We start from the raw sequence: 20,764 nt of genomic DNA on the forward strand, positions 1-20,764 counted from the left end.
GGTTGTTTTTTTCCATGACTTAGATCTCGGTTTATTTTCCTTTTTAAAACTTAAGTTTCTAGTGCAAAGGATTTATTTCACTTGCTGTGTAGAAACCACTATGTAGCTGTTTTTGAAAGCTGTATTGTTCTAATACGGTTCAAACATTCAGAAAAAAAAAAAAAAAAACACTAAATAGGCTGACCTGTGGCATATAGCAGACATTAAAAAATTAACTGTTGAATGAATCTTAAAGGTTCTAGTAATGTTTAGTTATTAGATTAGCTAAAGGATATTTAGCTATTTTATTTTATTGTTTTATTTTTTTCATTTAAATTCAATTAGCTAACATATAGTACATCATTAGTTTCTGATGTAGTGTTCAATGATTCATTAGTTGCATGTAACACCCAGTGCTCATCTCATCACGTGCCCTCCTTAATGCCCATAACCCAGTTACCACATCCCTCTACCCACCTCTTCCACAACCCTCAGTTTGTTTCCCTGGAGTCCAGAGTCTCTCATGGTTTGTCTGCCTCTCTGATTTCTTCCCATTCAGTTTTTCCTCCCTTCCCCTATGATCCTCTTCGCTACTTCATATATTCCACATATGAGTGAAACCATATGATAATTGTCTTTCTCTGCTTGACCTATTTCACTTAGCATAATACCCTCCAGTTCCATCCATGTTGATGTAAATGGTGGGTATTCATCCGTTCTGATGTCTGAGTGATATTCCATTGTTTATATGAACCACATCTTCTTTATCCATTCATTTGTTGAAGGGCATCTTGGCTCCTTCCACTGTTTGGCTATTGTGGACATTGCTGCTATGAACATTGGGGTGCATGTTCCCCTTCTTTTCATCACATCTGTATCTTTGGGGTAAATGCCAGAAGTGCAATTGCTGGGTCGTAGGGTAGCTGTATTTTTAACTTCTTGAGGAGCCTCCATACTGTTTTCCAGAGTGGCTGGACCAGCTTGCATTCCCACCAACAGTGTAGGAGGGTTCCCCTTTCTCCGCATCCTCACCAACATCTGTCGTTTCCTGCCTTGTTAATTTTAGCCATTCTAACTGATGTAAGGTGGTATCTCATTGTGGTTTTGATTTGTATTTCCCCGACGACAAGTGATGTGTAGCATTTTTTCATGTGTCTACACAAATTATTTGAAACAACTGAAGTAGGAATAAAGTTTTCTAATTGAAAGGAAACTCCAAACAGGGCCTGATAAACACTCAGGGAGCCAGGGAAGGTTCAATGAGTTTCACAAAATAGCTCTATATTATATAGATATATATACGTGTGTATATATTCATGCACATTTATATTTGTTTGTTTTTTTAACCCCAAAGCTTTTCTTGAAGTAAATAAACTTGTTTCCAAGATTAAATTTCAAACCATAAGAGCAGTAATTAACATTATCAGCTTGATAACCTATCCCAGCATTTAGAATAGTAATCGTTATTTAAACTGGGGCCTGACCCAATATAGATGGAAACAGCTTTTCCTTCAGGTGTTTCTCTTCCTTTCAAAATTGTTCTAAATTGTCTATGTTCTTAGAGGTTTCTGTAGAAATGCAGACTGAATCTGGTAATCCATTTAAGTCTTATTTCCTATATCTGCATTTTCTCATTAAACAAGTATTAATTACCCATTACGCCCATGCTCTAAGCTAGGCCCTAGAGCTATAGCATCGAGGGGGTCAGCACGGTCTCTGCCCTTATGAAGCCTCGGTCCTACTGGGGAATCAAGACACAAAGCAAATATCTGTATTTTCCCTGAATGTGTCGGTGCAAAAACCAGGATATATATGACAGGTGGACCTCACCTAGCCTCAAGACATATGGTCAGGGAGGCCTACTGGAGCCAGTGATTTGAGGGTGAGACCAGAAAGATGACAAAAAAAAAAAAAAAAAAGTACTGAGCCTCAAGACGTGGGAAGAGAGTGGGGAGGAAAAGAAAAGCAAAGAATGAGTCATGTGCATATGATGCAGATATTATGAGAACTTGGAAGATCTGTATCTTTAATTAATTAAAATATGAAAAATAAATATAAGTTAAAGAGGAAAAGTTACAAAGAAGGGCATTTGCAGTATAACAAATATCATCTACTTATTATGTGCCAGGCACTAGTCTACGTGCTTTACTTTTATTAACTTATTTAATCTCCCAATACCACTATGAGGTTAGTACTATAAATGTCCCCATTCTACACGAGGGGACTGAGACTCAGAGAGAAATGATTTGCCTAAGATCATACAGCTAGGAAGTAATGAAGGCAGGAAATAAACCTAGGCTATCTTGAATTTATAAGAAATCTTGTTAAACATAAAACAAATGAAAAAGAAAAAATACTAGCTATACCTGTGTATGAATGGCTAAGAACTGACGTAAGATCTAAGAATTGAGGATGAAACTGAATATCATTTCCATACAAGCACCCATGGAGCATACTGTTATGTGATGGGAGCCCTCTTCCCTCCCCTTTGCAGCCAGGAGACGGCCCCAGGAATGGGGAAGGAGTGGTGGGGTTTGGCACCCCAAGGGAGTTTTCTAGTTTAACCCAAAGTTGAGATGGGCCAATGCTCTTTTAGAACAACAAGGTAAAAAATACAGTAGTGAAAGAATGCATATCTTGAAAGATGTGGTGAGTGTTTCTGGAGAAAAACCAACCTGGGCACATAGATGTAATTTAATTTAATTTTTTAAAAAGATTTTATTTATTTATTTGAGAGAGAGAGAGCACAAGCAGTGGGGAGGCGCAGAGGAAGAGGGAGAAGCAGACCCCTGCTGAGCGGGGAGCCTGATGCCGGGCTCGATCCTAGGAACCCGGGATCACGACCTGAGCCAAAGGCAGATGCTTAACCAACTGAGCCACCCAGGCGCCCCACAGGTTTAATTTTAGATGGGTAGGGATAACAGTCCCCCAAAACAAACTCTAACCCTGATGGAGGCTCAGGCAACCTTTTTTTTCCTCTGGGTATAACCACCAGGCTTAAAGCAGCAGAACCGGATAGCACAGACAGCAATTTTGATTTATAACAGACACCAGAGTTGGTGAAAATATTTAAGACATGGTAGGACATTTGGGACTTGCTGATTTCTAAGGCAAAAGATGACAACTTGGGGGATGCCAGGGTGTCTCAGTCAGTTAGATGTCCAACTCTTGATTTCGGCTCAGGTGGGGATCTCAGGGTCATGGGACTGAGCCCCATGTCGGGCTCCGTGCTCAGCGCGGAGTCAGCTTCAGACTCTCTCTCTCTCTCTCCCTCTGCCCCTCCCCCTGCTTGCGCTTGCTCTCTCTCTCTAAAATAAATAAATAAATAAATAAATAAATAAATAAATAAATAAATAAAATCTTTAAAAAAAGATGACAACTTGGGGAAACAAGCAGACAATGGCTTTGAATGGGAGAGAAAGGAGCTGAAAACACAGAGGGACTGAAGGGGAGGGGGGAGAGGTACAGTGGAAACTGTTTAAAGGTCTGGGCATGCTACCTTGACTTCTTCCAGAGGACAAGGGGACAAGAGAGTTGGAATAGAGTGTGTTGTCTCATCTTTTCATCCCCTCTTGCCCACGTACAGTATGGAAATAACTCCAAAGATGTAAATTCGATTGTGTGCCATTTAACAACTCTTGGTGTATATTTTTCCTGTTTGTCTCAAAAATGACAAAAGCAATATACAACTTGTATGATAAAGCAGTTTATTAAGGCGAAAATTCCCTCCTTTACCTCTCCCCATCTACGTCAAATCTCACCTCTTAGGGGAAATTATTGTTAAGAGTTGGATGTTCATTTATTTTTTAAATTTTCTTATACTCATGCAGGCATATAAATGTATGTATATATGTGTGTATATATATATATATATATATATACACACACACACACAACATATATTCAGATGAGTATGTATAAATTCTTCTTCCATATGAGTATGTACAGATTTATCTTATTATCTAATTCTTTTTAACTATTGCATCATATGCCATAGTATGGCTGGTCCATAACTTACTTAACCATTTCCTTATTGATGGACATTTTAGTTGACTCTAAAAATAATGTTATAATGATCATCCTTATGCATATATATCTATGCTTTTGCGTAGGCATCTTTCCTATAAAATGCTCAAGGCTGTATGCTCATTAAGGACGGGAGTCTCATCTATTTTGCTCACCGTAATCTAACACGTAATAGCTGCTCCACAAATATTTATTGAATTGCTCTGGGGATATTTTTGGAAGACCTCTTGATGCATTCTCTTTTCTCAGTAATGTCCACCCTCCACACTACAACCCTTCTATCTTGAGGTACCCTCAAGAACAAGCCTATATGGCAGGTGGAGGAGGGGACATTCCTCTTCCACAGAAAGACAAAGGAAAAACATCTCTAGTGGGGAGGGGTAGAAAATCTGGAGGCAACAAGATGGGAATGAAAGCAGATAGAGAGAGGGATACACGTGTGCCTGGCCTCCAGTTCTGAACTTGAACAGGAGATCACCCAGCAGGGTGTGGCTGGAGCACAGAACAGAAATAATATTGAGGTGTACTCAGGCAGAGAGGGTTAAAGACAATTTCCTTTCCCACCTCTTCTTTGCAGTCTCCTTTGGCTCTAGGATGGAACCAGAGAGCCTAGTATTTCCACATGCTTTCAGTGGGAACATAGAAGGTAGCTGAGCATTAAGATCTAGGGGCCTGCCAGGAGTCACCAGAGGAAGGGGTAAGATGATATGCAGTAAAGCTATAGGGTAGAAGACTTAAGCCAGGGACTGGCCCTCAGGGTTCAGAGGATCCACAGTACCAGTGAAAGCCAAAGTGGAGAGGAGTCCCCGGAGGGGGCAGGTGTGAAGAGGGACCATCTATCCCAAGGGCAGCAGGAGAAATGACGAGAAGTTCCTGCAGCAGGGGTTCCTTCAGCAGCAAATGAAAAGAGGTCAATACACCTGAGAAGACAGGAGGAGGCAGCAGAGACAGAGGGTAAGCACTCCAGAACTGCCCACAACACCTCAAGAAAGCAAGACCCTCCTACCACCTGGATGCGACAGAAGAAAGGAAGGGAAGGGACGAGACACTGTGGAGAAGAAAGAGCCCAGAGAGGGAGTTTGAACTTCAGGCTGATTGGACACTAGCCCAAAGGAAACCTTTACGCCAATGCAGATTGGATTCCCTTTAATTACTAGCTTTCATTTGCCACCATCAGCCTGAATGCAGGTTCACGAGAAAGTTTAGCTCTTTGGCAGCTTCTCTGATTTTCCATTGTGAGATGAGTCCATTGGGTGGAGCATACAGAAATAGAGCTCATAATATACATAAGCCTTAGTATTGAAAGAAGCACCCAATGTACTGAGGTAAAACCCCCTCTTTTGCATCATTTCTCTCACTTTACTGGTGTAGAATTTATAATAAGTTCGAATGAGAAGGAAGGCCAGCTGAACCAAGAATGCCACATTTAAATGGATGGGTTTTGTTATAGACTTTTGACTAATTCCTGCTCTCTGGAGCTTCATTTTCCAAATGAGCTTATAAATCCTCTAACGTCAGGGACAAATCAAGGTTGTAAATATTCACATTCAGATTACAGGTTTGCAATGATTAAAGCTATAGTTATTCTTAAAGTCGTTTAACAGAGTATTCTCACAGTGGCCATGTGGGCCAGCTGCTGGGGATCAGAAGAAAGGATGGGAATAAAAATTCTCATGGTGACTTTTCTATGACTTAAAAAAGTAGATTTCAAAACCAAAAATGAAATGCCTCTGTATTATTTATTTGTATTCTCTCTGTACCAGCTATGTTTTTAAGATCTGTAGCTCGATACATGGCCTTGTTGTATTTAAACTTTATCAATAAATAATATCTAATTCAACAGACTATGGAAAACATAACATTTTTACACTGCCAACCCCTGCAATCCATATATACTATCATTAATCTATGGCAATGTGTATGTGTGTGTGTCCACACACACATACACATGCTTTTTTAGGCATGGGAAACAACTCCTCAATTTGGGGAACACTTTTTTTTAACTATCTACTTTTATTTTTAAATAAATTAGGAATCTTTCCTGTCCCCATCTAAAACCTTTTTTGCTCATTCCCATGATAAAAGTAGAAAACTGCTTATGATTTACATGAAACAGTGCTGACACCCAATGGCTAAATAAATTAGTAATGTAGAATATAAAAGTTAACTTAGCATTCAGAAACCAATATACATTTTCAATGAAAGGAGAATTATCACCGTTAAACCAAATCGCTCAAGCTCAACAGACTGGGTGGGGAGTGCATTTTACCCAAGTATTTAGGTTCTACGAACTTTGACTGGAATGACACAAAGTAGGCTCCTTGAGAACATGCTATGGTAGATTGTATTCCTTACAGTTCATTACACATACTGAAATAAAGAACCTAAGCATCAAAGAAATTTATAAATTAAGCTTCCTGATCACCATTCTCTGGATATGCTCCTTTCCGTCAGTGTCTTCCCAGAAAAGCTTGCTATAATCCAGATGTGGACTTGCTAACATAAAGGTGCAATATTACAGCCCTTACTCTGGATACAATTCCTTTACAAATACAATTTAAAATTACATTGGCACTGGATATATTTTCTGCAACCATATCTTACTGCTAGCTCACAAACCCCTATAACTTTTATCCCCTAATTAGCATTAAGCCTAGTGTTTTTCATTCTGTGTTTTTGCAGTTGAACTCCACATAAAATACTGTGTTTACACCTATTGCATTTTACATTTTTGGCTTGGGTGCATGCTCCAGCAGGTTCTGCTCTTTTTGATGATTTTGTCAGTTGGTCTATATAACCATCCCTCCTAGTTTTCTATGTTGAAGATTGGATTAGTAGGATTTCTATCTCTGTATCCACTGTTTATATGGACGAATATGAGAAGGTCAAATATAGTGCTTGAAAGCTTGTAATCCTTGAGAGGCTGCTATCACTCCATTCATCAATTTCATCTAACTGCACCATCTTTCATACTACATTTCTTTACCTAGTCTACAGGGATCTGAAAACTTTACTCAGATATCCAGCTAAATCAAGATGAATTAGGTATCACACAGTCTCCTGGTCCATTAGTGTAATCTTTTTTTTTTTTTTTAAGATAAGTTACTAGTTAGTTTGACTCCTCTTCATAGACCCAAGCTGGTACCTAGTGAAGGTGACTTTTTAAGTATGCATAAGTGATCTTTCCTAGGATCTTAACAGTAGTACATCAGTGTCAGGTTTCCAGAACCAAACTTTCTCTCTCCTCCTTGGAAAATGTAAGGCTCTGTTTTCCCACCGATGGCTTCCTACAGTCTCTCTTCTTCTTCACAATACCTCTGGATTATTGACAACACTTCCTCTCAAACTCATCGGCTAAGTTCCTCAGTATCTGGTGCCGTAAGAGACGTTATTTATTTAATAATTTATTAAAGATTTATTTATTTATTTTAGAGAGCGAGAGAGCACACTCGAGCGAGCAGGGGGAGGGGCAGAGGGAGAGGGAGAGGAATATTAAGCAGACTCCCCGCTGAGCACGGAGTCCAACCAGGGCTCAATCCCACAACCCTGAGATCATGACCTGAGCCGCAATCAAGAGTCGGACACTTAACTGACTGGGCCACCCAGGCGTCCCTATAAGAGGCTATAAAAGCCTCAACAAATTAATGTATTTAGGTGCTTCCTTATTCCATGCTCATTATATTGGAATTTAATTCCCTCTTTAACATGTTGTTACAAAACTTTCAATATGGAGGTCACTCCTGCATCTAAGAAAGAAACAAAAGAGTATACACGTGTCTGTTTTTTCTCATATGTAAAACCACATAATATGCCCTAATAATCTGCCTACTCTTTGTTTTTTCTTTATTTTACTCCAAACAGATTTTTAAAATGATTTTTGTTTGGTTATCTTTGGCAGACACCACTGGGGATGCATGTCTGGAATGTGTCCTGCTTCTCTGAAAGCTGCCCATCACTCACAGTCCTGCCCAAGGTCCAGTTCTCTAAGAGTCTCCCTAAATAACAGTTACTGAGTAGAAGTCATCCTGGCCCAGCAGTGAACACTTGCCCAAGTTGGGCCAAAGGCCCCTTCCCTGAACTTCGAGCTTCTGAGATTCTAGTTTGTTTCCACTAAGCTCTTGAATGATCTTGCGAGGCATGGGCTAGGGAGCTATTTTCATGGAGAAGCAGAGAAAGAGAGAAGTAGAGATGAGAGTCTATGAACAACAGAAAGAAAGAGCATATGACTTTGGTTCTCAACTTTTCATTTCCTGGTTCAGTCAAGTACATTTCCCGACCTTAGGTTTCATGAGATACTCCTACATCCTTTCAATTAATTGCTTGCCACCCCCCACTTCCACCTTTTTTCTTTTTTTTTTTTTAAGCTTAAGCTAGTTGAGTAGAATCGTTCCTGGCAAATAATCCATGTTTAACATGCAACTCTTGGTATTTTGGTAAACTTTAGTTCATTATGTATATGTCTTCACAGAATTAAACTTAGAGATTTTCACTATCATTTAATCAATCAATTTATCTCTTAAAATGTGAGATTACCAGAGATGTTCCTCAATGATCACTGTTGAAGTTATAAAAAGATGAGCTGGAGGTGGCCTTACCAGAGGCCAGTATTGTTTGGTAGGCCCTAAAAATATTTTTTATGAATGTACAAAATTGAGCTTAAGAGAATTATATAAACTAACCAAATAGGTGGCTGATACATTCAATTGATGTGGAAAAAAAAAAACAACCCATAATTTTTCATGTAGCCTAGTCATCACTAGAAAATCTGCCTACAAATTCTGATTACAATAGGATTGTTGCTTGGCAAGCATGGAATCTTGACAGTCTTACTGGTTTTGAAAGCTCTGTGCATCTCTGTCCACAATAGGGTTTGTTGAACAGAGTAAATTCAAATTGACTGACTCAGGTCCCCTCTCTCATGGATGGCTGGGGGTACAATGATCACAGAGTTTCTTTGGCTCCTCTGTTCTCATCCCGATGATATATTCTTTCTTTAACTAGGCACAATAAAATTGAAGCTTTTTAAAAAATTTAATGATTTTATCAAAATTCTACCTTGATATCTTCAAGAGTTTATGCTCCTTTTCATGATTATTAGAAGCTCTAAGATGATCTAGTTCTTTTTCCTCAATGTTCTTATCAATTCTTATTAGCCAGTCTTCCCTTGAAGGTCAAAATTAAGTCTATAACAGAACTCATTCTTTCTTAACCATCCACAAGATGAAAATGTCAGCATAGCTAACTGTCAGAAGTCCTGCTCTTAGCCAGAAAAGAATTTTCCTGTATTATGTGAATACCCAATACATACTGGTTGATTTGATCTCAAAAACTTTTCTAGGAATACTCCTCTTCTCAGTGTTGTATTATATCAAAGAATACCACCCATTCTCTTCATTAATGAAATAACTATCAATGAAAAAGAGAATAAAAAACCTTTAGCTTCTGCTCTATTGAGGTTAAGAGTCAAAATCAATGAACACAGAATTAATGGTTGGGTCTATAAAAGTTTTTCAAGCATACTACGTTTGGGGATTAAACCAGGTAAATGAAAACATACAGCTTTGCCATACTTGTTTTGGAGTGGAGTGTACGGTACTGTAGTTGGAATTCAGGATACCAGGATGGGTATGACGGAAAGGAAAATGGGTTGCTTTAGCTCATCATACCCATACTCTCCATCAGGTCCAGCCTCCCAATCAGCTCGATCTAAATAAAAAACACATGCTTGCTATGTGTGCCAGGTTTTAGGACAAGTGCCCCCCATTCTATCCAAGTAGCTGCACTTAAACTTTTCCTGGGACGGATTTCATCTTCTGGGGCAGAGCTGAGGTGCACGGGTTCATTTCATGTCCAAACGATTAATGTATTACAGCGAAGGGGGGAAATTCTTGGCAGAGCAGAATAATGAGGACCAGAAACTCTTTAGCTCACCACAGCTGATTCCTAAGGCAAGAAGCCACAAAAAGAGCTAGTAAATACCACTGCTTTATGTCATTTATGTAACAAAGAGCAGGACCCATTATCTATCCACCCAGGCCACTTGTGGCCTCCTGTCACCCATGGCTCTCCGAAGAGCATGTATCTGTATTTATTTCCATTGTCTCCAACCTTCTCTGAGGTAGCCAGTTTCCTGGCACCCCCACAGTTAGTGGGAGACAGCTGTCTAGTCATTAGCCATGACAGCTCATCTGCCAATGATCTTCAAAACACAGCCACAGTATGGTTGTAATTCACAGCTCCAAAACAGCCGGAGGCTTCCCAAAGCTTACGGCATCTTTGGGCCCCTCAGCCGGTGGTCTCTGTGGCAACCTTAGATAATGCACACAGAGTCTGGGACAGAAACCCTCAAGTCTGGCTTTAAAGAACACCTCCCTCTCAGTCACGCCGCTGATGCTCCTCCTCATTCAGCGTCCTGACAAAGCAACCAGGTGTGAAGGGCATTTTCTCCATTTTGGAGAGAACTTGACCGGGGTCAAGAGTGGTTAACAGAGGGATGACTTACGTCCCTCTGGTGAAGACACTCGTAGCCTCAAGGGCCTCAGGCCAAGGATTTAGTGAGCACTACCTGTGTGAGCAGCAACAGGAAGCCCCTCACCTCACTGAGCCACCGAGAAGGAACTCGATGGCCCTGAGGAACCCAAGCATGTGTTCAACAATCCCAGCTGACTCCCAGAACCAGGTGGGAAGAATCTGAAGGAGGTAAAATTCTAGCAGAACGGACAGTATCTGAGCCAAATAAATAGTGTTTTTGCCGTTAGTTATTGTGATCTCTTTTCATCCCAGACTGGGGAAATGGAGTTCTAACAGCTCTTACAGTTTCCAGAGCACTTCCACACGCATTATCTCCTCAGAGTTGCACAGGAGTCCTCTGGGGGAGGTGGGTCAGTCATTAGTATTACTCATTTTCTACATCAGGGGACCGAGGCTCTATTAGGTTATATGATTTGCTCAAAGTCACCGTTAGTAATGGAGGCGAGATTTAAAAATGAATCCTTTGACTCTAACTTCAAGGTTCTTTCCCTTAAACCAAAGGTTTACTAAGAACTACACAATATATGCCTTAAAAAAAAAAAAAAAGGAAAATGAATTCCTTACTTTCACTCAATACCCAGGGACTACGTGGCCACTAACAGAATGACGGCACACAGTTCTGTCGATTTCTGCCTGATTTTAAGGGTTGAGAATACTAAATAATTCATCAGGGCAAACTAAAAATGCTAAGCTATGTCACTGAATAAATGCCTTCAATTTTTTTTTTTTTTTTTTTTTTTTGGAAAAAGAAAACATACGCAGACAGATGTGTGCACTTAATGATCTGAAATGTCAAACCATAATTTAAGAAAAAACCTGGCAGGGAATCCTATGACTGGACATATGGTCGTGTGCATTTCTTCAAAACTCCCTGGCAAAGGAAAATGAACATTTCACGGTGTGAGCCATATGTTTAGAGCTATATTGGACTCTCATTTCAAATATGAGCTTACATGCCATGTTCTGAGTTTACAGAGGCACCAGCTTATCAAAAACCAATATATTTGAACCGAAACAACCACGACTGGCGGGAATAAGAATCAAGCAAGATGCCATGGCGTGAATGATGACACCGACAGCATGAACGCAGGTTTGCACCTAGTAATTTCTGCTGCACCGCTTTCCACAAAGGACTCTGGGCAGCTCACACACACCCAGAGAGTGCGACAATGTTATGAAAATTAAAAATAGGAGGGGGAGAAGATGGATAAAGAGAGAATAAGGAAAAAAAGGAGGCATCAAAAATGAGGTGTTAAAAGGACATACCAGTGGGCTCTGGCGGGCACAGTTCTGGAGGTACCGGCCACAAAGAACACACATGAATGAAGAGCACTGCCCTGAGTCAGGCACCATGGCAGCCTTGGGCGCCCTGCAGCCCCTACTTATTAATGGGGAGGCCACAGTTTGGCTTGAATTGCCTACGAGGGAAACCTGGTCTGCTCTGTGTTTAACAAACCAGTTGTTCCGAAGAAGTACAATAATCTTGGTGTGAGGACCAGATGGGATTTTTTTTTTTTTCCCCCTAGAGGTCCTCCTTATGGCAAATGCAGCAGTGAGTTTCACTGGGCTGTTATTCATAAAGGCTGTCAATGGAGACCAATGGCATTCTACCAAAACACAAGTTAGTAAAAACAGTTGTGCAGAGACCAAGTTGGGAATTTCAGTTCAACACAGATTTGAAAATCACACTTTGCAAACATTCTTTAAAATGTTTATTGAGTCATCTCCTATCCCATGTTTCATCACTCAGTGAGTGAGTGTGTGCCTTCTCTACTCTCATTACAAGAAGGAAATCACATCGACCATATTGAGGGCTCGTATTTCTAAGAGCAAATTTCAACGCCGCTGATGACGAAAGAGGTGTAAGCTTACAGAGGTGCTGTGGTAGCTTTAGGCTGGAGTTAGTAAATAATTTCCCAACAGAGAAGCGTGAGATATCGAGGGAGTTATCAATACAGGCTGTACAATATTCACTTAATGGAAGTCTTAAATACTGACTGATACTAATGTTCCTACAGCACAATGAGGAGATGCACGAGATCATTTTTTAAAGACTCCCAGCTATAAAACTACGATTACAGATGTGGAAAAGAGGGCATAATGTACAGCAGTTAATATTTATTAATTCACAGAGCAGGCAATTTCTGGGGCTAATAAGAATATATTAACTGTTTAGTAATTTATCTTGTTTAAGGTATTAGGAAGCCAGGTTGTTCATTTAGCATGTAATATAATTGACACATATGAGATGTTTAATAAATACTGTGGCGAAGAAATCTGGTGATACTATTTCAAGAAATCATTAAAGCAGTCTACCTCTTTTCCTGCATTAACTGAATTACCTTTACCTCTCTCTTACATCTTTGCTTCATTGTAATTTTCCAGAAAATCAAATCCTCTTCTGGGAGGCTAATGAGTCCCCAAAAGTGAGTTGAAGTTCGTTATCAAAAGGTTTATGGCTCAAAAAAGAGATGGAATTTATAAGGTTAGAACTGAAAGGATATGCTAACTCCCCCTCTGAAGAAGGAGAGGACAGGAAACCTCAACCCACAATTTTGGAAAACATTCTAGTTCATTAAAATCTGGCAGGAAACCCAAGAAGCGAACACATGTGAGCACTGGAAGTCAGCTGTCATCTGGAGACAGTATACAATCAATGCGTTACCTTCTCTCCTCCCTGTGTTTCTCGTAGGTCTATAGACAGGCCATGTACGAGGGAAGCCGATTATCAAAACAAAACAAAACAGAGCAAAACAAATCTGTTCTGTGTGAGGGGGAGGCTGACAGAGCAGTGGAGACCAGGGATACAGTAGACAGTGGAGGGGAGACTTGAGTGTCAAAAAAACACTACCAAGTAAAAGGAAACAGCTATTGATCCTTTGATCTAGTGATTCCACTAAGAAATCTGTCCTACTGAAGTCATCAACAGTGAACACGATGATGGGGCCACAAGCTTGTTCATCACAGCATCATTTACAATAGTGAGAAATTGGAAACAACCCAAATGTCCCCAAATGAAGGACTGGGGAAATAAATTCGGGTCATCCATGCAGTGGAATATCTTTGTTTAAAAAAAATAAAAAATTCCAACCTGGTGGTAGGTGATTCTTATTTTCTTCTTTTATATTTTCTTTTAAGCATATGCTTTCCTCTTTTGAAATCTTTATAAAATTGCTACTTCAGACAACTCCAAGTGAAAAGAACATTGCTGGGCAGCTCTGTAAACAGCAACCCCTGGGGAAGAGGTCTATCCTAACTCTTTTCTTATTAAAACTATCACATTAAGGCTTTCCCTGGACGTAGAGCTTTACCTTAGCAACGGAATTAGACCAAACTTGAGCATTCGCTTCGTAGATGGCTGGGCTGGAATGCATCTCTTCTAAGAAGTGAGGGCACATTTTTAAAAAACATTACGATTTAGACCCATTCGCATTTTGACTCAATAAGAGGATATTTGAGGGATTCGCAAATCATACTTAAGGTGCCTCTGCATTTCATTTCTGCCAGTCTTTTCCTTCCGGATACTAGCTGGTTACTCCACTTAATTCCATCTGATTAAAACGCCATCCTGTCAAGATGGAAAAAAGCCCCCTCAGAACAGAACTGCTAAGAAGACTACTGTTGCTCAGAGTGCTAGAGCAGCTAGAAGAAAAGACAAAGATATAAGAGCTCTGTTGGAAGAAATCTTTTATGGGGGCCAGCTGCCAACTTTTGGAAGTTTATAAATCCAAACGGGAAAACCAGCTCTTCTGAGTTCCAATATAATGTTTCAAGTATCACCGAGTATGTTTAATTATCACCATTTCAGAAATAAAGTATTTCATGTGGCAGAAAAATTATACCTCTTTAAAATCTACCAAAAGCCTTAAAAATCCTCAATGTTCTGAAGCAATTCGGGGATGTCCAGTCACGTTTCTCAAGAGGAAAAAAGTCTGACTTAGAAATTCCTTGACAGAGAGCTCTGAGTGGACATCACCTCAGAGTAATCTAAAGAACTGTACTGATTTAGTACATGAACTGACTTTTTAGTCCCTCCACTCTGCGAGGGTCCTTCTGACCCGCCGTGCCATTTGCTGCCAGCTCGCCTGTGTCTGAGGGCCCCAGCTTAGTGTCGGTGTGCCGGCCGCCATGGCCATCTTTTATACTGAAGCCTTCGTGAAAGAAAGGAAGTTTCTTCTGCAGCTTCCTCATTACCTGAGATACCAGAACACAGAACACCATTTCTCCTCTAAAATATTTTATTCATGGAACACTTGTCACCAAATACAAAGCATTTTTTTTTTCAAGTTGATAAACTCAAGACCTCACAGGAGCAATTTAATTGAATCTCTTCGTACCTAAAGTCATTTTTTGAAGCTGATACCAATCTATTACAGCTTTATTCTGGGGAGAACAGGCAACTAACTGTAAGGGTCACTGTCACAATTTAAAGGGGAAAAAAAAGTATGCTTCTATTTACCTCCAAATTATTCCCACTTTAATTTTTAAAAATTTCTCTAGGAAATTATCCATATCCTGACCTATAAATAGGCAATAACAGTAGCTCTGCACAATTGTTAAAACTAGTGGCTATACTTCAAAGCACATTTTATTAGCATTTTATATGTTCAGGTTCTAGAAGTATGCACACATTTGTATTGTCTTGCTCTTTTATTCACAGCACTTTTGTAAATAACTTCCCCACAATCAGCTGTGGGATGAGGTCTCTTGTTTTTATTGGACCCCCAGGAGTATGTGAACTCTCCCAGCATCATGCCCGCAACTTCTGATCCTCAAAAGCCACATTTCTTCTCCTGCCATTATTATAATTGGACTTCGTGGCTATGGTCTAGTAGACTCTGTTGTTTGTTTCTCTGAGACCAAGACTGAAGTAACAGGTGTGATGTTCTTTTATTTATGTGCTACCTGGAAAGAACTTAAATCACTTCTCTTGAGGAGGGGAGATAAAATCTAAAATTAGTAAGTATTCCTGATAGTCTAGGCTAGTAATAGGAAATTAAACAGGTTCACTAGAGCATCTAACCACTTAGGTAGTAAGGTGATGCACTTGGGGCCTGGGAGCAAGATACTATAACATTACATGGTCATCAGTACCTCTGAAATTCAGATTAGGTGTGCTAATCAACAGAGATGATTTCATCACTGAATCTAATAAATATTCCAAACAGGGCAGAAAACCTCCTGTGTTTCATTGCCCATCCCCCCCCCCCCATAGCAGCCTCCTGTTGAGCACATCCTGGCAGGATTCCAAATTCCTTCCCAAGACCATTTTAGTAGTAAGATGTAGTAAAGGAGGTGGGAGTGAGGTAGGGAAGGAGGGGTGGGAAGGAGAAAAGAAAAAGAAAGATTACTTAGGGAGGTATATTTATAATAACTAGGCCAGTTTATTTCCATTCTTTGAATAGAAAAACTGAATATTCTACACTTTTTGGCCTTGACATTTCTAAAAGCCATTATCGTGTTTTCTTTTTGGCATAAATTAATAGGTAAAAAATACTTGGTTTATTAGAATTACCATTTGCAGTGTTGCTGAAATTCGCATTTACCATAACGGGGTATTGGGCATTATCTTCATTAACTCAATACCAAATATTTCTGTGATTAACCTGAGCTCCATATTCAAATACGCAAAAATGCAATGGAGCCTTATCCAGGAGTCTGTATGTGTTAATCTGCGCACTCCTTAAAATTTATTTGTAACCTCCAAATCGATACTGGGGACACTGTTACAGTCATTTGAGAACATGTGCAAAGCAGCGGAAAAAAAAAAAAATGCGAATTGCAACTTGAGTCGCCTACACGCAGACACAAGAGGATACTCTGTCTTTCTGTTTCTACTCTGACAACCGTCAACAGTGTCCTTTTCATAGTCTTTTTAGGGCCATCTTCTCCTCAGTTTTGTGCTTTTTGTTGGTGATTTCACGGTTTGAATGGGCTCCCAAGCCTGCTGCTGAAGTGCTGTCTAGCGTTCCTAAGTGTGAGAAGGCAGTGCTGTGCCTTCTGGGGAAAATAATATGTGTTCAATTTCTTCCTTCAGGCATGGGTCCTGGTGCTGCCGGCCACGAGTTCAATGTTACGATTCAACAGTACATGTTAAATAGGGTGTTCTTAGAAACACACATATATCCAGGCCATGTATTGATCAGCTGAGGCTCACAAGAACCTCACCCTGTGTTTCCCCTAGGAGCAATGTTTCTGTATTCCTAACCCCGGGTTCACAGTGACTCGATAGAACACAACTACCTTGATAACAAGGATCGACTGCATAGCAAAATACACAACGGACAGAAATTCAATTTCGCCAATAAGGACAGCTACAAAAAGTCAGCTATAAAGTTTGTCACTCCTTTGCACTGCCCACTCTACAGGAGAAGCAAGATCGGTGGATAAATTTCTGTTTTATGGGAAAACGCTGCTGGCTGCATTGTGACTCAAAGTAACTTGCAAAGATTTAAGAGACAGAGACCATCACATTCTCTCAATTAACATTAAATGTACACTTTGAAAACAATTATTATGCTAGAGAATAGGACTTTAACCAGTAGGGTCATAAAAAGTCAGGGTAAGTCAGGAACATTCTATAAACTATTCAGGGATGCCTTATATAAAAAAATGTGCCCTGAAAATTACAGGAAGCTGCCAAAAGAAGAGAGAGAAACAGAAGAGAGAGTGAGAGAGACAGAGGTCTTCACCACCGAGCAGTGGTAGTAACCAAGAGCAGCCACTCAGAAACGAGTCTGTTGCCCAGACAAACCTACCCTTGAAAGGACAGCGTTGTCTCTTGCTTAAATGACAGTCTACACTATAAAGAGATGTTTAGAGGTAAAAGAAAAAATAGGGCTAAATTAGAAAACATTTATATTTTTAGAAACGATAGTGTTTATTATGATGAAATATTTACATACTAAACCCTACAGCCCTGATGCATCTTCGTATTTTCTTCACTTCTCTTAATGATGCCAATTATAGATTCAATCACCCAGTACTTCTGAGCAAGTGGTTCTTTATTGTGTGCGGACATTAAGGACCCCTCTTACGTTTTCTCACTGTCTTTGGGACTATTCCTCCTCTTAAGTAGTAGAATGTGGGGAATGAAAGACCAAGATGAGGCTGAATACCATACACCTGGTACGAGGAGAGACCATATAGGAGAAAGAGCTTCTGTAGGTTTGTCTATGCCACACCAGGGACAAGGGTGGCTTCCAACCACTGGGACCTCCAACCCGCAGGGCTCACGTTACCTGCTGTGTTACATGCCTTTATGTTCTTTATCACATTTCATCCTCACAATACCTTTATGGGCCAAGTATTTTATCCATATTTGTTAGAAGAGGCAAGCAAGGCTCTCTAAATGTTAGTTATCATTCTTTTCAACTCTGTGTGGGATCCCCAAGAGGTCCCTTGGGTACACTCAGGAACTCGGTACTCTCGGGTACCACATAGTACCCCTTTCCTCCTCTAGCTCAGGATCACTGCGGGTGGGGGGTGCCCTGCTGCAAAGGGGCCTCGGCTTTTGTGAAGTTAGTCCCACTGCTGCACCTGCTATAAGGCAGGGCCATGTAGAAGACACTTGCCGATCTGTGCCAAGGCCATAGTTTTTTGTCACTGCAGAACCCACTGGACGGTGATCTGCTACCAGCTTTGACATACCCTCAAGTATGGGAATCTGTTATCCCAGAGTTCTACAGACATTCTAGTGAAAGGCTCTTTCATAGTCTCTCCCTGGTATTTGGGGATGAATGAGCTCAGGGGCCAGGCAGGGCGCATGATCTAAGTGACCATACAAACGTTAACACTGCGCCTCTGCCCTGAGACCACTCAGGGGCCTTTCTGCTCTCTCCTTATGAGGCTTCTTCCAACTCAGATTTAAGCAGAGACCCTTGCTGCAAACAGCTGGAATTTTAAATGCCTACATTTAAAGAGAGAGTCACTTTGAAATTGAAAACATACTCTCCCCTTTTGTTTCTAAGTAAAAAATGTTACTACTATAAGAATGTCTCAAGCTTTAAATGACTGCTCTGATATACAGACGTTCCTGCTCATTTCCCTGCTGTGGTGAAATATCCCAGAGACTTGGAGGCACCTCTGGGAGCCACATAATCCTGGGTAGTTGCCTACTTTTTGGACTTCTGGTTCCTTAGCCACAAAATGAGGAAACAGTATCAGTGAGCTCTCTGGCTCCATTCCGCTCTAAAATTTTGAGTCTACAAAATAATGTATTATGAGCAAGGTTCTGGGAGTGTCCAAGCCATGCCCTTTAAAAGTTGCCACGTGGCTCCGAAAGTGCAATCTCGTGCCCTTGGCTCCCATCCATTGTGATCAGCAGTTTATCTGGACCATCTGAGGCATGAGACGGAAGCAGAGATTTGGCCGCAGGATGGCAACGGACGAGGCAAAACCACGGATGGGAGTGTGCGGGGCCTGCAGGTAACCCCCGTTTGCTTGAGAGAAGGAGTAGGAGAAATAAGGGCCCACCCCGCCATCACTCCCGCCAGAAACAGCACATCCTTGCCGCGTCACTGGTGCCAGCGGGGTGCTAACCATGCCGTGAGCCTTAGATCACACAGAAAAGGTTGCTGAGGCCCAAGTATAAATCACAGAAGGAAGTATAGGGAGTGATGAGCTTACAGAACAAGTTTTTTTTTTTTTTTAGTATTTTATTTATTTATTTGAGAGAGACAGAGACAGTGAGAGAGAGCTCGAGCAGGAAGGAGGGGGAGAAGCAGACACCCCGCGGAGCAGGGACCCCGATGCGGGGCCCGATCCTGGGATTAGGACCTGAGCCCAAGGCAGACACCCAACCATCTGAGCCACCCGGGCGCCCCCAGAACAAGTTTTTTATGTTCTCAAAAGTGTGGCTATAGGTATTTAAATGGATGGGAAAAGAACTTGACAAATATTCAGCTGCCTCTGCAATGTTAGAACGGGGACTTTCGCTTCTTGGTCAGTGTGCCAAAACGGGTTTCCTCCCCTCCCTGGAGCTGACACATACAATGGTTAACAAGGGGAGACATTGAGAGACTATGGACTCTGAGAAACAAACAGGGTTTTAGAGGGGAGGAGGGAGGGGGGATTGGTTAGCCCGGTGATGGGTATTAAGGAGGGCACGTACTGCATGGAGCACTGGGTGTTATACGAAAACAATGGATCGTGGATCACCACATCAAAAACCAATGATGTATTGTATGGTGACTAACATAACATAATAAAACTAAAAAAAAAAGAGAAAAGAAACTTAAGAAAAAAAAACAAGGGGAGACATTGTCACAGCAGGATTCTATCCGAGGGACACCAGCAGGGCTGAACTTGGCAATATAAAATGGCTGATTGTCTTCTAGCTAATCCATTCTGCTCCCCTTCCTGCTCCTGGGGAAACCAAAGAAGGGGGAGCCTGGTATCCTGGCAGCCAGTCTGATGCTCTCCCTGCCAGGTCGGGCACAGCATCGAGGGGCTGGACATCAAAGGCAAGTTTTGCCAAACGGTGCAAACTGCTGACGTGCTGGAATCAAAGCAGTGCTTGCCCCTGCTAAGTTAATAGATAACCGCGTCTATTGTTACTTTCCAAGAAGAGTTGTCATGCCTGGCACCGGCCCAGAGCTGCCGGGCTCCACAGCTCTTCCAGGAAGAAGAGGCAGGGCCAGAACAGAAAGCTCTCTGCTAAGCTGGAGTGCGAACAACTGCGCACCAGCTGCTTGCTGGCTGCTTCTTCTATGCAGCTCTTGCATCTAGAGAAACGTTGCCGAAGACCCAGGGGAGACTGGAGAAACATAGAAAAAAGTAATTTTCAGATGGAAGAGACCTTGGAAGATGTCCAGGGGTTTCCAAACTGCATTAAGGAGCCCGGGGTTTCAAGGAGGCGCACAGATCCAAAGCACAGAGTCACGAAGGAAGTCATTTGAAGAAAGGATTCTAGGGACAGCGTGGCTACACGAGTTAAACACACTGAAAACTTCTTTTTACAGATGTGGAAACTGAGACTCAGAGAGGACTATGGGGAGGGTTTCCTCAAAGAACTCATACTATATGAAGATAGAGACATGCGAATCAACAACGCAGGTGTGTACACACACAATGTATGTTATAATGGACACTGACTTAATTCGACTGTCTTGTAGAGTTGGCTTTTTCTGATTTTATTGTGTATCTGCTTAGTTTTACAATCATTAGAATAGAAATAATAAGCGCCTTCTGACCACTCACATATTCTGAATCTTTTTCTTCTGAAAAT

The 20,764-nt window shown here is 41.1% G+C and overlaps 1 protein-coding gene across 3 annotated transcripts in view; it reads right to left on the minus strand.

Annotated features, from left to right (window-relative positions):
* The window catches only part of GALNT7 (polypeptide N-acetylgalactosaminyltransferase 7), a 139,618-nt gene that overhangs the window by 28,898 nt on the left and 89,956 nt on the right, over positions 1-20,764 (minus strand). The gene's annotated exons all lie outside the window — the stretch shown is intronic.

The sequence above is a fragment of the Phoca vitulina genome, unplaced genomic scaffold (genome assembly GCF_004348235.1).
Source record: "Phoca vitulina isolate PV1807 unplaced genomic scaffold, GSC_HSeal_1.0 scaffold53, whole genome shotgun sequence".
Lineage (NCBI taxonomy): Eukaryota > Metazoa > Chordata > Mammalia > Carnivora > Phocidae > Phoca > Phoca vitulina.